The sequence below is a fragment of the Anastrepha ludens genome, chromosome 6 (genome assembly GCF_028408465.1).
Source record: "Anastrepha ludens isolate Willacy chromosome 6, idAnaLude1.1, whole genome shotgun sequence".
Taxonomy (NCBI): Eukaryota; Metazoa; Arthropoda; class Insecta; order Diptera; family Tephritidae; genus Anastrepha; species Anastrepha ludens.
The window spans coordinates 103,705,154-103,724,189 of NC_071502.1; positions in this window are offsets into that span (position 1 = coordinate 103,705,154).

Here is a 19,036-nt window from a genome sequence, read left to right on the forward strand (position 1 = left end):
GGCGGTGTTTTTGCATCTCTTCGCTCGGTTGCCATTCAAATGCAAAATATTTTGCTGCCTCTCACTGGTCGAACGACTCGAGCTTTTAAATTTAAATACCGGCGCTGTTGGCGAATGGCGTACGTCTAACGATTGCAAATTGCTTTGCAAAAGAACAAAAACAACAAACAAAAAAAATTGCAATTCAAAAAATGCACCAACAAATCCAACGGCAATGTGTATAAATATTTGCATCCACATATAAATTCAGCTGTTTACAGCCACAGAAAGCAAATTCTTTTAGTCGGTAAAAACAAGTAGTTTTTGAAAATATTTTGTTTTAATCAATCATGCACTATTTGGCTTGCATTGTAGTTCATCATTAAATATTTGTTTCTTTTTTTTGTAGGAAAAACCGAGGAGCTTGCAAAGCTCTTGAACTTTCAGAAAAACCCAAGATTTTTTTTAGTTTTTTTTTTTTGGGTTCAAAATTCGGCAAATTTTAATTTTAATTCGAATCCTCTAAATTCAATAGCGTCGCACGATCCGTCAGGTTGGCGCCAGTTTTTAGCATAACGGTGTTTGAAAATTTGCCTTGCGGATTACTAAGAGCCCATTTCGCAACAATCTACCATACATTTTAAGATGGAGAACCGTTCAGATCTTAATACGGGGATTCTCCATGTCTTGCTAAACCGATACAAGGTACCAGAATTGCAAAATTTTCAATACACAACAACAAAGCGAATGTAAAGAAGCATTTTTAACACATGCATTTTTTTTCGTTGTTCACTCTACTCGGGAGCATAGGACCTCAACAAGACTCAGTCTTGCTTTGGTTTCGTTAATCTATTTTGATTTCTGACAGGGTAGGTGAATAGCCTGCCGCTATCAGTCCTAAGTAGTGGGAATGTCCACCTGTCGTTGCTTAGGAACAACGCCTTCTTACTTCTTAGAGCGATCTGTGTTTCATATTTTTCTGGCAGAAGAATCGCACAGATGGTTGAGGACTTCGCTAAATTTGGTGTGTCTGCGCTATTACCGCGGTTGCCCGCTTCCTCTTGCTGGTGCCACTGATGCACACGATTACGTGTAACTGTGTCTTTTTCTTTTTTTTTGCTTGTTTTAGCAGCCGCAATACAAGTAATGCGCTGACTTTTGTGCGGGAGTAAGGATTGGAAGAATAACTTCGAAATTTGGAGAAATTACTTTTTATTTGGTTCTCAATCTCTTAAAAAAATTAGTTTGGTCCAACACCCAGAAAAAAAGTTGATAGTAAATACCTACACTTGTGCTCGCGCGACGAGTTATCAAGTTTTAACAATTTTTTTATTATTGTATATTTTTACAATATTAAAATGCGTTCAATAATAATAACCATTTAACTCCAAACTTTGTACAAACCCCACAAAATTTAAAAAATTAAAAAAAAAAACATAAAAATTTCCAAATTTTCATTCAGAATTTTTCAAAAACATTTTTTACAAAATCAGAATGCATTCAATAATAATAACCATTTAACTCCAAACTTCGTGCAAGCCCAACAAATTTTAAAAATAAAAAAGAAAATGCATTAAAATTTTCAGCTTTTTTTCAGAATTTTCCAAAAAAATTTTTTTTAAATATTTTTTACAATATTACAATGCGTTCAATAACAATAACCATTCAACTCCAAACTTTGTACAAACCCCACAAAATTTAAAAAATTAAAAAAAAATACATCAAAATTTCTAACTTTTCATTCAGAATTTCTCAAAAACATTTTTTACAAATTCAGAATGCATTCAATAATAATAACCATTTAACTCCAAACTTTGTGCAAGCCCAAAAAATTTTAAAAATAAAAAAGAAAATGCATCAAAATTTTCAGCTTTTTTTCAGAATTTTTCAAAAAAAAATTTTTTTATTGTAAATATTCTTTACAATTTACAAAAACGCATTGTAATGCATTCAATAACAATAACCATTTAACTCCAAACTTTGAACAAAACCCACAAAATTAAAAAAATTAAAAAAAAGATACATCAAAATTTCCAACTTTTTATTCATAATTCTTAGAGAAATTCTGGGTATGCAGTTTTATAGCCCATCCAATATTAATAGTGCAAGTTTTAAGTGGCTCAAAGCTCTCGTTGATTTTTGATAATTTTTTTTTTCGTCGAGCTGTTGAGCTTTTTCTTCCACATAAAAAACTTCTTTCTTACATATTTTAGTACAGGATACTAGCATTTTTTGCCATTCTGTAATTATGTAAGGCTCAGATAATCCCGTTAATGTATTTTTAAGTATAATATACTATGCACAAATTATTTCCAGTACATTTAATTTTTTTTTAATTCTATATTTCGTGAATTTTTAAATTTTTTAAATTTTAACTATTTCTTTAACTAACTTAATCTTTAAAACTCTACATTTATTTTTTTAATTCTATATTTGCTTAAATTTTCCACTTTTTGTAAATAACTCCCTCAGCTTCAAAGCTATTCGCAAATATTTTTTACTCGAAGAAATCACCGCGAGAAGCTATTGCCATACTCGTACAATGCCACTGCTACCCTATAGCCACAACAAATTTATAAGAATGTTGATAGGGAAGAGAAGTCAAATATTTCGCCCACTAATTTAGTGCAATCACTCAGCGGCCATAAGACCCTTTATTACTAGATTTGGCTATAGAAAAAAGGAGGGAGCAGTTATTCGACTGCGTTTTTGAAGGTGAGTGTCTCAGCCTGAAATATACAACGGTTAACTGGAAACCAAAATTTAAAGACAATACCTTCAATTCTCGTATATACATCGAACCATCCATGAATGAGCACCTCCTACCTTTGTTTTAACATTTCTCCAATCTGGGTTTCAGGACATAGGAACATAGAGGGAAATGAAATTGCTGCTGAGCTTACCAGGAAGGGGAATGAATTGGCCTCAGAGACCTCCTACCCGGTCATCGACATCCCCCTGATAGTTGTTAAAGGGGAACTGCACAAATTATTTCTCAAGAAAGCGCAACCCATTTCTTCATGTGCTATCTCGAAAATCCTTTGGCCCCAAAACAATATACGAAGGACTCAGAAAGTCCTTTGGACTCCTCGCCATTCAATTTCCCAACTTGTAGCTGTATTAACCGGTCACTGGACGATCGACACACACGCGGAAAAAGTAGGGTTACCATTTAACCCCATTGCAGAAACTGTGGGGACCTTTCAGAGAAGGAGACTGTTGAGCACTTTCTCTGTAAATGCCCGAGCTTGGCAGCTAGACGATTAAGGTCACTGGGTTCTCCTTTCCTCGAAATCCCGGGCAGTGTGCCAACCCAAAATCCCAATCCCATCAATATTCTCTATTATATCGACAGTTCTGGTTGGCTGTAGATATCTGCTTCAGTGCTACTTGAGTGGTGCCAGGCTGGCACTTCAACCATTTCACCTACCTACCTACCTTTGTTTCAATAGCTACATCACGCCCCTCCTCTTCTCTTCTTCTCCCGCAGAGTGAAGCGAGTGATGAATGATACATCGCATCAACTGAATCTGGAAACCATAACATAAACCTGCCACCAAATAAAAGCTACGCAATGCTATGAAGAGACAACGAAGTGAGTAAGTGATATACGAGAACACAGCTCCAATGGCCGCTTCATTATCAATATAAATTTTAATCTGCCACGTAGGCGTGTTATTCCTGCAGTATTGTTGCTTAAAAGACCTGCTGATCACTAGTCCATAGCAGTACCTATATTGTAGCTCCTATCCGTTTACCATTTTCAAATCAGTTATCGTTTGTTTTTATCTGCTTGAGAACTATCGATATATATAACTATGGTTTGACAGCTGAGAATGGTAATCTTTGTTGACATTTGTATTCAGTAAGGTTTAGCAAGTCATCATGAATCGTGTAACGCCAGAAAAACGTTTCCTAATAGTGGAAATTTACATTGAAAAAAAAAAATGTTCGCAAAGTTCATACAGCACTTCTTCCATTTTATGTTCAGATAGCACGCTGGCGGCATCTTAGGTACTTATTGCTTTCGAAATGAGAAAGGAGCTGTTTTTAAGCTACTAATGCTCTTAAAAAACACCCGATATAATCATCCGCTGCTCTGTCACTAAATCGAAATCACGTTTGATAACTTTAATGCTAGATTTGGGCAGAAGTTCTTTCACTCAGCAGTCGGAAAGTTCAACCACTTTTATAAAATCTCCGCTAATGTACTGAGGCTCATCGATTTCCTCTGTGCCTGCCAATGAGTATAAAGTAATAACGGTTTAACAAAACTTCAGCATAAGGACTCGCGAAACCCTTTAGCAAATCGATGAGCAGGCGATTATCAAAAATGTATGTTTCAATAGTTCATGATTCATACCAACAGTCTTTGTAATATTAATATGACAACTTATAAGCAAAACAAAACAATTTTTGTGTTGGGGACTTTTGTGACCCTACTCCGTCCTTTATGTTATAAAATAGACTCCGTACTCTAAGGGTAAAAGTAACCTAGTAAATACTCCCCCAACCTGTATTTGAAAGGCATCGGATTTAAATTGTCAAAACGTCCATCTTTTACGTTCATTGCCCCAAAAATATGTTCTATGATATCCTGCTTTAAGCTGTATATCAGGATGTTTTCCATATCGTTTTGGTTATGGACATACCGAGCAAGTGCTTATATACTCTTTTGAGAACGAAATGTTTTTCCTACAAATTTAACTTTTCTTCCACTTTTGCTAAACATTTCTTAGAATTAGCAAGCCAGTGTCTTGCTAAGGGAGCCGATTTGTGAAGAGGGAATGGAAAAGCTGCTTACCGAGCAAACCTTTTATTATTGAATCATGCAATGGTTTACCTTCCGAGGACTTAACGTCAATTCGAAGAATTACATTTTTCCAAGCATATTCTACGCAAGTCCCTAGGCAATCAATGTTTCCTTCGAATTACAGATTCTGCAGATAGAGAGCACCTGAAGAAGCCGTTTACTGATAGAGGTCAAGTAAAAACAGAAGTAAATTGTCTATAGAGCTGTAGAACTGCATAAATAACCGGCATGAATGGATCTGGTGATGAATGAGGATAGAAAACGTATTACTATACATCAAATCAAAAGAACTCTTATTAGCTCCAAACAATTCACAGGCTTCCCCCACATGACAAGCTTGCCTCTTCCCATCTTCTTGCCGCATCCTTCGCCTGCATCCAAACTCAACGCACTCGCTGCTTTCGCAAAGGATATTGCAAATTTTATTTAATTTATAGTGATTGTTAAAGTTTTTGCTCCAGCTGCTTGAGCTGCTTGCTTTAGCTTCTCTATATTGGGCGCATAAAAAATCTACTCTTTGCTGCTGTTCGTGGCTTTTCTGACAATAATAGCGGCAGCAATAAACAAACAACAACAAAACAGCAATAGATAAACAATCAGCAACATAAGGCATTGAAAAGCTGTAGATAAACACAAAGCCTGGCCAAGCCAAACTAAGCCAAATCGAGTCCAGTGTGGCGAGTGAAAAGCGTCTAATTTATTGAAATTGCCAAGGCAAATGGCGAAAGGCGTAATGCAAAAAAAGATTAATCGAAGATCAACTGATATGTAGGAGCATTTATTTATTTTTATTTCAATCAAAAGCTACATATGAAAAAACAAAAACAAAAACAAACATAACGGCTATTGCTTTGATCTTAAGTGATTTTTATTAAATAGATTGTTGCACATTTATTTATCTGCGGGCGGCATTTATCAAGTCGTTTTGCAAGGCAAGAGGCGGCAGCTAAATAAATTTCACATATCCGCCAGGCTTTAAAGCGCAAATTGGCTGCATTTATTCAATTTTAAATTATTTACAAGTTGGCCTAGTTTTAGGCGTTTAAAGCGGTTCACTAGTGTAGGTTATTTTTATTTTTGTTTCTATTTTTCACTGGGTATAGACAGTCTTTTGCTGCTGCTACATTTTATTTCAATTTTATATACTCTCGCTGCCAGCCAATTTTCCTATTTTTATTTATTTTCGTTTTTTCCTTTTTCTTTTTGCATTTTGCATTTTTTGTTTTTGTTTCATTTTTTTTTTGCTTTTGCAGTGAACCGATTTTCCACACCGTCACCTTGCTATCCGTCACTATTTCACCAAAGCTTTTGCCTATAAAGTGCCTGTCCAAAAAAATTGTCCGTTAGCCTGTCAATTTGTTTGTTTATCTATCCAATGACTTTTTACAATTGCGCGTGTGTGTGTGTGTTTGTTGTTTTGACCTAATAGCACCAGTATTTTCTTTAGTTTTTTACCAATTTTTATTTCACATTTTCTCCACTTTTGCACAAATGTGTTTTTTTTCTGGTCACTCGTTTAGGACAATTTCGTTCCCTTGTTAAGGCTTCGAGACCAAAAGCTACCGAATTTGTGTATCTCTTTTTTATTGCCGATTTTAAAAGTTAGATTTTTGTTGTCCTTTGTGTGCTCTTGCTGGCAGGTGTAATGATGGCGGGTGTTGCAAGAGCGCAAGGGGCTGGCATGTTTTTCACGCTCAATGACTGTCTGATGGATAGTTTAGAATAGGCAAATCGATGGCTCGATGGCTCGATTGTTGAAAGAAAGAAAAAGAGGCTAAAATGTGTACATTGTTGCAGTTGCTGGTATAATCGGTGAGTTGGGGAGGTGTGCATACAACTTTTTTGTTAGAGAATTTTTGGCGTAATGCCCATATAATCCCATACCGTTAAGTTCCTTAGAAAATTGGATGGTTTTGAAAAAGTAATTTAGTCTCATAAACAATTTTAATGGTTTAAAAAAAAATGTTTTTCCAGAAGTACCAAATAAATATTCGATATTAATCGATATCAATGATAACGATTAGCCGATTAAAAAATAACGATAAACGCTTTCAAAACAAATCTTTCTCAGATTTATCCAAAATAATCGATATTATTCGATCAATAATATCGATAAATCCAGTTAAAAATATCGATTAATGACTTTTAAAAAAGCCCTTCCCACAAATACCAAGTAAATGTTCGATATTAATAGATATCAATAAGAAATATCAAAAAAATATTATATAAAAATATCGATAAACACCCCTCAAAACATATCGTTCCCAGAAATGCAAAGTAAATATTCGATATTAATAGATATCAATGATATCGATAAGAAATACCAAATAAATATTGAATAAAAAATATCCACAAACATCCTTCAAAAAACATCGTTCCCAGATATACGAAGTAAATATTCGATATTAATAGATATCTATAAAAAATACCAAATAAATCTTGAATAAAAAATATCGATAAACACCCCTCAAAAAATGTCGTTCCCAGAAATACCTAAAATTCGATTTAATCGATGTCAATGATATCTCTTAAAATATTTCGATGAATACTTTTCGATAAAAATGTTTTCCCCGAAATACCAAAAATATTCGATATCAATCAATGTCGATGATATGGATAAAGCCAGCAAAAAAATTTCGATCAATGGTTTTCAGAAAAAGATCGTTTCCAGAAATGCCAAAAAATACTCTACACTAATCTACGAGTATATCAATGATGTCGATAAGTTAGTTAAAAAATACCGATTAATGCCTTAAAAAAAATTGTTTCCGGAAATACAAAATAAATATTCAGTATTAATCGATATCGATAATCCAATTTAAAAATATCGATAAACGCCTTTAAAAAAATATGGTTCCCAGAAATACTCAAAAAATCGATATTATTCGATACCAATAATATCGATAAAACCAGTTAAAAATATCGGTTAATGCCTTTCGAAAAAAAATCGTTCCCAGAAACACAAAAACATTATTCGATATTAATCGACGTCAATGATACATAACAGCAACATGAAAAGTTAGTACAATACAAAAAACTTTAACCTGAGAAAGCACAAAAGCAAAAAAAAAAACTTTACAAAGCCTAAAAAATTAAAATTCTAAATCTGGTTTATTTAAAATTGTTAAGCGATATTTACGCAATTTATTGGAAAATACCCAATACGAAGTTCGAAGGGCTACTAGTCAAACATTAAGTTTTGGTTATATGAACACTTTTAGTCAGAAATTTTTTGTTTTGAAGTTTATTTGCAACTTTATGTCACTTCTGCCCTCCCCCACTCCAAAAAACAAAAAAACATGTTTGCGAAAATACCTTACTAAAATTTACTCACTTATCGAAATCACTCTGAAATCTTTATTTTCCAAATTTCCTCTACTTCGTGTGCTTCATTGCCAAGTTTATCACTTAAAACACTTAGCACTGCTCGCGCGAAGCGGCGGCGGAAGCTTGGTGATGAGAACTTCTACCGGAAGACATTCTATACCCGAGCGTATTTTGTATCTGGTCGCAGATTTCAAGGAAAATGATTAGAAAATAGCGAAATACACAAACATACACAAATGGAAATACGCATACATACACAAATATGTGTGTTAATGAATATCGGTGGAGTATTTGGGTAAAGTGGATGTTCATATATACCAATACCGGGTGGTACAAATAAGAGCACATTTTAAAAAATGAAATAAAATAAATAAATTCCGCAGTTGGCTTCGTTGTAATGAATTCTGTCAAGCCAATACAATTCCTTTTTCTGGTCAACACGATTTCTGGCTACATCTGATGAATGCTCAGCCCAACATTCAGCTCAAGCATCTTGGCATTTTCTGTATTATCCGTTCAACGCCTATCTTCAATGTCAACACTCTAAGGAAAGTCTAACGGCATACGAAATGAAATTTCGAGAAAAAAGTATTTTTTTTCATAAAATGTTAATATAATCCTTTAAGGGGGAGACCGGTTTAGGAGGCCAAAATTTTGGTGTTTTTCGAGAATTTTTTGAACAAAGAACTTTTAAATCTTTTGAAGCTATTTCCGCGGGAAATAGTGGCGTTAGAGCGTGCTGTCCATGAACGATCGCCATCCGAGCGTCTTGCTGGGGGGAATTCCAGAAGTTGCAATTTTTCTCTGAAATCAACAGCAATTTTTTTTTTATTAACAACATATTTCCTAAGAATATGAACCTAATTGAGGTAAAAAATATTGAAAATTGCATTCTTTGGAGGCGCTTGAACACAAAGTACTTTTTTTTACCATATTTTTTCATCTATTTTGCTTAAAAAAAATATTTTTAATGATTATATAACCCCAAAATTAGGTTCATATGAATCAGGACTGAATAAAAAATACTCCGAAAAAAATTAATAACGATTGGTCTATAACTTTTTGAGCTAGAGTGCCCACCAGATGAAAAAAAGTAGTTTCGAGAAAAACGTTGTTCTAACTAACGCACGCTATGGTGCGGAACCGACGGGCAGTCATTTAAGTGGTCATAGAATCGGGAATAATGCGAATTTGGCTTTAAAATTTTTACCACATATTTTTGAGTTTTTGATTTATACAATAAAAAAAATTGATTTTTTGATCGATCTAAACTGGTTTCCCCCCTTAAGAATATGTACAAAAATTTAAGAACGTAAATTTAAGTATCTCTTATATTATAGATCGTCAACCGTGACGACTGTATTCTTCGTGTTCGAGCGCTGGGAGAGGTATAGTTACGTTGCCGACGTTAGACGCGTTTTTCTCAAAACTATATTTTTCGAATTGGCGTGCACGATAACTCGAAAAGTTATTAACCGATCTCCCTGAAATTTTGCACACATCGTTTTTATGATATTACTTTCTATGTGAATTTAAAGGTTTTCGAAAATATTTAGAGAAAATTATTCTTTCGAGGCAAAAATAGTTCGCCCCAAAATTTCTTTTTTTTTTTTGTTTGAAGCATTTTATTCCGCGAATTCTTTTTTTTCATTTTAGTTTAATTCATATAGAAATTATGACATTAATAGCCGAAAAAATTTTTGGTGTTTTGTATTCAAGTCACTGACGCCGATGCTACAATGCGCGACGATTGAGAAGCCCCACTGCGACCTTCCTGGAAGAATTGAGTGTACATCCGCAATTTTAAATGATTAAAATAAGCAAAACAAATTTTATATTATTTTAATGTTCAAATAAACTGTATGCCAATTATGAAAAAAATATATTTACTTCTTCATTTTAAATAATTTTAATGAAAATCAGGGAAAATATGGCCGTTTACAGGTATCTATCTGTCCCCTAAAGCTGTGAGGCGTTCAGCTGGCATTCGCCAAAACGGTTGATAGTCTAATTACCGCATTTACCACGCAAAATCTCGCCTGTTTCAGAAGATGTGTGACATCCGGTTGGAACCAAGACTCATCCATGTTTCTTTTTTTTAATATCTTTCATTTTTGTTCACAAAACGACGGTAATGAAGGCTTTCATTTTCATTCAAATATCATTTTCAATGGCATTTTCGGAAAAAATATGTATCAATGCGCGGTCAAAACCTGCATTCCACCATAAATAAGATACCTACACGAGAACCTCCCGGTATATACCTGCATACAAACAAACTTTTGCTAAATATTTTCTATGACGGTGTGGAAATATCTCTACAAGTAGATAGGTCATTAAAATTTATTAACGAAACGGAAGGTTAACCAAGATAGGAAGCTGCTATTTCGAAGATAATTTTCAGCAATGTGAATATGCCTGAGAGCATGGGAATAAATTTAAGTTATAGCTGGTGCTCATATCAGCTGTAATATAATTACTTATACATACATATATATCAACCATAAAATATTATGTTACCGCTGTTAGTATACTGTTTAGCATACATAAATTCGTGATAAACCGCAACGAGGGATAAAGGTGATTAATTTTTTTCCTTCCCACTAAATTTTTAGTGGAGGAACATGTGCTCATTCTCCCAAAAGCTTTTCTTAAATCATGTAATTAAACTATATATCAGATTGGAACAAGAATGATAGAAATGTATTCGCCTGTGTGGATTGGAACACGTTCCTTGGAGTTAACGAAACTCTTTCTCCCCTTCGATCAAACTATTTTCCATCGTACATGCCCTCTGTTAGTGAGTGTGAGTGACGAGAATAAACAGGTCACTAAACGAAGTTTGGTACAAACTATTTAATCACCTTCTCTCTCAAAATCACTCTTATCTCTCTGACGCTGTTGGATCGCTTAGACTGTAGCTCTGTAGACTCTGAAGTGTTTATGCCACTTTAAGAGGTAAGAAAATCCTCCACTGAACCCTCCCCGAGGGTGCCAGCTGGTAATAAGTACCACAGTTTTCCTATTTTCAGGAGGTACTTAGCTAAGTTAAGGGTACTATGGGTAGGGTTCGATACTCCTCAATAGTACAGCACTACTCAAAGTACCTTTAACGTGGTCGGGGGTGAAGGGCTGGATTAAGGTGTGATGCGACCCGTGCCGAGAATCTGTCAGGCTTGGGGCCCTTCTATAAAATAACCAAGTCTCGAACGGAGCTTACGGATAACTGGCGCCCTCCGTAATAATTAGCCTTACCCGTGTAGTTCGGAGCTATGCACGGGCGGACATCCTTTCTCCGACACTCGTGGGTCCAAAATGCAAACAGACTTTAAAAAAATAAATAAAAAAAAGGAGATCGGTCCTCCTTCTAATAGACCGACAGGAACAAACAGTTCCGCAACAAGAGCAACGGTTACACCGAGCTCAAAGAAAACGCCATCCATCGGCTTAATAAGTCGATCCAAACACACAACGACAGCCTCAGCGAAAGCGAGGACAGCTGACACGTTCTCAGAACTGGACACAGGTCCAAGTACAAGTAGGGGGGCACTAGCCCGGCAGTCAACTGCGATTCAGCACCCAAAAACGGTCCCGACCGGAAGCAATGCTACTGCTAGCTCCGGTACCGAAGGATGGCCGCTTGTGAGGGTGGTAGACCCAGCGAAAGCGAGCTACCAGGATCGCAGAAACGCGGCTAGGCTCCTAAGGAGGGTGCACGAAACTCACCCAAAGGAAGGTGAAATGACACAGGAGTTGAAAGAGGCGATTGATAGAGCGAAGCGATCATGCCTGATTTCAACCCTGACATCAAGCCAACACAATCGGCTCCGAAACGACAGCGGTCCTCGGAGGAAAATAAGCCAAACGCAAAAAGGCACAAATCAATGGGCGGGACGCCCAGAAGATCATTTGCGGAGGTTGCAAAAGACCGCCTGATCATAGGAGTCCTGGACGAGAACCACCCAGAAGGTATGATCCCCAGGGCCCAGTGGAAATGGATCGAGGCCGAGCTAACGAAAGTGGCACTGAAAGTTATTCTGGAGAACCCCGGTCCCCCGCCTGCGTGCGAAGACTTAGGCTGGCACCAAGGCCAGATAAAAATTATAGCTTGCGACGATGAGAGATCGGTTCAACTGTATAAAGAGGCCATCTCCAAAGTCGGCGAAGTGTACCCAAATGCCAAGCTAGTGGTCGTGGACAGGAAGGATATTCCGTCCAGGCCGCGAGCAAGGGTTTGGTTACCTTCAACCGTCGAAGACCCGGATGAGATTATGAAGCTCATTCGGGTCTGCAATCCGGACATCCCAACGCAGGAATGGAGGTATGTCAAGACTCTCACCAACAAAAATAGCGCGGAAGAATCGAAAGAGCAGAAGCGCGCCACCATGCAGGCTCTCCTGCTCCTCACAGAGAATTCAATCGAACCATTAGCGAAATGCGATGGGCATCTGAGATACGGTTTTGTAAAGGTGAAGCTTCACATTTACAAAACAGACACAGATGCAATTGAGTTCCTCGCCACTAAGGAAGGTGAAAAGCACATGGGCGAACCAGAACCCATGAGCGAAACCGAGCCAATGAGCGAAGACGACCGGCCCACCGAAGAAGAATACGCCTCTTCAGGATCAAAAATGGGCTTAGGGAGGCTGTACTTCGAACGGGAGGGTAAGTACCACACACAACAGCGTAAGTATTCCGAAAGGGAACTTTTATGCGAAAGCAAAGAAGACCCAGACATTACGCTAACAGCTGATGCATCTTCTACAGATAAACCTTCATCACTGTAAAGAAGCCTGCCTTGCCCTCCTGGAGCGTCTGGCAGAAGATCAGCCGGACGTAGTCCTCATCCAGGAACCCTGGGTACGGAATGGCGAAATCTGCGGTCTGAGGACATCAGGGTATAAAGTATACAAGACCAATGGTGAAGGTACTATAAGAGCATGCATAATGGCAAAAGCACATCTTAATATATTTATGATTCAAAATTTCAGTAACGCAGATACTACGACGGTTAGCTGGGAAGTGAGCGGAAGCAACATCTGGCTAACCTCGTTCTACTTTGCCGGAGACGACACAGGTCCACTGCCGTCGCCGCTAATAAGAAGCCTTGTGGAAGACTGCAAAGCACACAACCGCAAACTAGCCCTAGGAGGTGATGCCAATGCCCACCATACCGTATGGGGGAGCTCGGATACAAACGAACGAGGTGAGTCTCTCTTTAATTATATTATATGTAGTAAGCTTTTAGTGTGTAACAAAGGCAACGAACCTACATTTATTACGGGCAATAGACAAGAAGTTCTTGATATTACGCTAGTTTGTCAAACCCTCTACGAAAAGATGACGCAGTGGAGGGTTCTGAATGAACACTCTTACTCCGATCATCGTTACATAGAAATTAAAATTGGGGGAAAAAACTCACGGGCCCCGCCCGCCAGCAGGAACTTGAAAAAGACCAACTGGCATATATATAAACGGGAACTTAAGGAAAGACTTCCAAACTCCCAAAATATTACTATTGAAGACAGAGAATCATTGAACGAACACGTACAAATCCTTACGGAGGTCTGTAGAACTGCGCTAAACAAGGCTTGCCCCTTAATTAAGTATAAGGGGAAGAAAAAGCCGCCCTGGTGGTCAGACGACCTGTCTACACTAAGAAACGACAGCAGAAGACAGTTTAATAGAGCGAAAGCGACACGAGAGAGTAAAGACTGGGACTGCTACTACACTAAGCTAAAAATTTACAAAAAAGAAGTTAGGAAAGCGAAAAGGTCTGGTTGGAGAACGTTCTGTGGAGAAATCGAAGGAACCACAGAGGCCTCCAGACTGCGTAAAATCCTTTCAAAAAAACACTATACCACCGGATACCTCCAAAAACCGGACAGGAGTTGGACTACTTCGAGGGACGAAACTCTGAAGTTGCTAGTGGACACACACTTTCCCAGCAACGAATCATCTAACGTGTTAATCAACAATGGTACAGAAAGACCAAACTCTGACATTGAAGAAATAATCACTGAAACTAGGATAACCTGGGCAGTGAACACGTTCAAACCATTTAAATCACCGGGCCCAGATGGATTATTCCCGGCCCAAATACAACATTCACTAAACTACATCATGGAGTGGTTGACGGTCATATTTAAGGCCGCTCTGAAACTGAAAAGTGTCCCATCAACATGGAAAGAGGTAAAAGTGGTCTTTATCCCTAAAGCGGGAAAAAGTTCACACACGACACCTAAGGATTTCAGGCCAATAAGCCTATCCTCCTTTCTGCTAAAAACATTAGAAAGAATTTTAGAAGAGCATATTGGGGCTAACATCAGCCCTTATAAGCTCAGCATCTCACAACATGCGTACTGTAAAGGGAAATCAACCGAAACAGCACTTAACTCACTTGTTACAGAAATCGAGAAGTCAATGTATAATAAAGAATTCACACTGGTAGCCTTCCTAGATATCGAGGGCGCATTCAACAACATCCTACCGGATACCATAATAAAGGCACTGACGGACTTCGGGATCTCTGGCGCTCTGGTTGAGTTCATCAAAAACATGCTCTTGAGCAGATTGGTGATCGCAACCCTAGGGGACTCAGAGATCAAGAAAAAAGTTAGCAGAGGAACACCTCAAGGCGGTGTGCTGTCCCCTCTCCTATGGGTGCTGGCACTAAACTCATTGCTAAAGAGCCTAGAGGAGAGAGGACAACACGTTGTAGCCTATGCGGACGATGTTGCATTGGTAGTAAGGGGGAAATTCCCCAATACACTCATAGAAGTCATGCAGGATTTACTAAACATGGTTGAAAACTGGTCAAAAGCAAATGGGCTAAGCGTCAACCCCAATAAAACTGAACTCATCCTATTTACCAGGAAACACAAAATTCCAAATATAATTCCTCCGACTCTAGGTGGAACGGCACTGCCATTCAGTGATGAGGCCCGCTACCTAGGTCTAATACTAGACCGAAAGCTAACATGGAAGGCAAATGTCGAAGATAGAGTAAAAAGGGCGACAATAGCACTATACTCTTGTAAACAGCTAATAGGACTAAGTTGGGGTCTCTCCCCATCTATCGTATACTGGCTTTACACGGCAATTGTCAGACCAATCCTAACATACGGCATATTAGTATGGTGGCCAGCTTTAGATAAATTGTACGTCAAAAGAACCATGGCACACGTACAAAGAATGGCCAGTCTTTGCATCTGCGGGGCCCTCAGAACCACACCCACAGATGCACTAAATATTATTCTTAACATTTTACCAATAGAGCAGTACGGTAAGCAAACAGCTGCCAAAGCAACTCTCAGACTAAGAGAAATCGGCCTACTCAGAACGTACCAAAGAGGGCACTCCTCAATTTTAGAACAATTCCCTGCATTCCCAGCACAACGGATTTCTGTAGGACCAAGGACATCAATTTCGATAAATCCTTTGTCACAGTATTTCCTCCCAAAGAGGAATGGGATAACGGGCTCATTGTCAAGATAAATGACTTAAACATCTACACAGATGGCTCAAAACTAGACAACCAAGTAGGCGGAGGGGTCTACTCCGACAAACTCGGAGTATGCCAATCATTTCGCTTGCCTGATCATTGCAGTGTATTTCAGGCGGAAGTCACTGCCATAAAAGAGGGACTTAAAGAGATAAAAACGAGAGTATTATCCGCAAATGAAGTCTTCATTTACTCGGACAGTCAAGCAGCAATAAAAGCGCTGGAATCAAAAACACACTCGTCAAAAACAGTTCTAGAATGTTTTAAACTACTAGATGACGTATCTAAGTGCTACAAGGTGCACCTTCTCTGGGTACCAGGCCACAGAAACATTGCAGGAAATTGTAAGGCGGATGAACTTGCGAGAACCGGTACAACGCTCGGTCTCGAACCCATGCCCATAGCCACTTGTAAATTACTTATAGACAGGGAAACCATCAAAAAGGTAAATACAATCTGGCAAAACCTCACAACATGCGAACTAAGCAGACAGACATGGCCGAACTGGAACAGCGGTCGATCGAAGATCTTGCTACGATTCAACAGAGAATCTATAAGAAAAATGATAGGTGTTTTAACTGGTCATTGCTTAATAGGCAGCCACGCTAGAAGGTTACGACTCCCTTACTTCGATTTCTGTAGAAGCTGTCTTAATACAGAAGAAGAGGAAACAGTCAGACACCTTTTATGTGAGTGTGAAAGCCTAGCTATGAGAAGGCTGCGCACTCTCGAGACAGCATTTCTAACCGATGTAGCGGACATAGCGCATCTAAAACTAACGAAGCTCTGCTCGTTTATTAAAGCAACCGGATGGTTTGAAAAGGAAAAAGGAGCTCCAGTGGTATCACAATGGACCTGCTGAAGGTCTAAGTGTGTCTTGCGACAACCACCCTACCTACCTACCTACCTAAGAGGTGAGAAAGATATCCAAAAAAAATATATCCAAAGTGGGGTAAAATTAATATAATTAGCCAATCGAAAGATTTATAATTTTTGCAAGTGGCCAATCATATTTGACAGTTGTGAACTGGACAGCTGCGGTATGCAAACAGCCGAGTCAAATGCGAAATGGTAAAAATGAAAATTTCCTTCACTCAAAATATTTGTTTTTTATTTAGTAACAAACATTTTTTTAAATAAAATTGGTGATTAATTATGCGCCACTTTGTATAATGTAATAATATATTAATTTCGGAGAGCTGACCTCGCTTGTTAACCAATGAGTCAAAAAGCCTATCTTGCAAGGAATTTCTTTGTCAAATTAATTTTATTTTCATTCATATGAGGAAAAATAGTTGTGCGAATCCATGCCAAGCATCCAACATTGTTGATTATTGTCGTCGGGTTTTCTGAAAATAGGTTTATTTGTAGGCTTAAGTATAATAAAAAGTAAACTGGAGAGACTGTGAAAAAAATTTTTATTTTATTCAGTGTTTAAAATTTTGGTATAGGGAGTACCTCAAGTACACATTATTTTCAATATTTTTATAAACACGTTTATAAAAAATATATTATATTTAAAAACAAATTATAAAAAAGGTATTAAAAAACATTATACATTAAAAAAAAAAAAAAGTATTGTATTTTAAAAAAATTGTAAAAAGCTTTATAAAAATGTATTATAAATTATAAATGTTTTTTTATAAACTTTAAAAACAAATAATTAAAAAAAATTATTAAAATTTTGTTTTTTTAATTTTTTTTATAAACTTAAAAAAAGCATAATTATTTTAATACATTTTTTATAAAGTAAATTTTTTTTAATAAGGATGGGATATTTGTCGCCTGTACAAGCACCACGGAAATCATCGTGCCTCTGGACTTCAATAAAAAAAAAACAATTTTTTAATACATTTTATTGTATATAATTTTTTAATACGTTTTTTATAATTATATGAATATGAAATATATATATTTTTAATTTTTTTGGAAAACCCTTTTATTTTTTTTTTGTTAAACAGCTCACTCAGATTTTTTTCTTATTATACGTCATTAGTAATCCCTGAAAGTTTCATAGTGAGTTTCGCATATATAATATTTTCACGTTTATATTCAAATACGTACATTGAAATAGAGAAAAATACCGTTAATCTGCTTACTAAAGTACGTAGCACCGCTTCGGTGGAGCAGAGTTTTGTACTAATTTTTCACTCGAAAAGTTATGGGAATTCAACTACAAAACTTCCAGTGACTGCATAGTCTCAGCTTTTAATGAAAAAAGTAAAAAACACACTGGCGGGGAGTTTTTCCAAAATGGCCCAAAAAATTGTTTCTCCAAAAATCTGGAGCAAAAAATAAAATTTCTTCGGAAATTTTAAAGTTTGAGAACTTAAAATGATAATACAAAAGAAAAAATATTGGTGGAATGAATTTTTTTTATTAAAATATGGTGGATAATTTCATGGCATTTATTTTTTGAATATGTCTGCCGTGGCTACGAGTTACATCCTTCATTCAATCGGTCCAAATTTTAGCAACTTTTCCCAGTAAATCTGACCATAAAATCTGATCCAAATGTCGTCGATGTTTTTTGTTTCCAAAAATTAATCAGCATGGCTCAGCAGCGCTCGCCATTCACCGAAAGGCAGCCCCCTCATTTCGAAAGAAATAAGCATTGGTCCTACTCTATGAACTTCGCGTTTTTATTTTTTCAAAGTAAATATCCGTTGGTCTGACATTAAATGATCCATATTGACTTGCCAAACCTTATTGAACAGCAATGTCTGCACAGTTTACCGTTCTCAGCAGTCGAACCCTAGTTATCGATATCGATAGTTCTCATAGTGGTACTTATCATATATTTCCTAACTCCATGATAAGCCTGAAACTTTCGTGGAGGGTTAAAAAATTTATCTGATCCATACTCATTACATCTGGCCCAGAAATGCGCATTCACAGTCCAACGAAAGTCCGGCAAAAACACAGAAAATGTTCGGAAGTGTCACCCTCCTGTCGGCAGAAGACACAACTTGGGTTTTCTGTGGTGCCTATGGTTTCAATTAGTAATCGTAGCTCATTCTTTCTCAACTTCGAAAGGAATTAGGCTACCGCTCTGATCGGCTTTTTAGGAAACTCTCACTTATTACACAGGCATTGAGGCTACACCAATGGTATCTGCCTCTCTTTCGTACATGAGGTTACGCATCCACCTAACGCTTTCTGCAAGACTTGAACATATATTCGTACTCGTCTCTTAGCTGTGGTCCCATTGAGTAAGCCAATGGCAGGCCATTTGTCGAGTTATTAGTCAGTCTTCGCCACGGAATATAGTCCCAGCTTATATTTTTGTTAATTTTTGAGAAGGTGCTAGAATTTTACAGAGCCACGCTATCACTGCAAATTTTGATCCCGTATATGCGCCAACCTCTTTCAATTATCCATTCCGCTGCGCTGAGTATTGCGAAAACATTCGA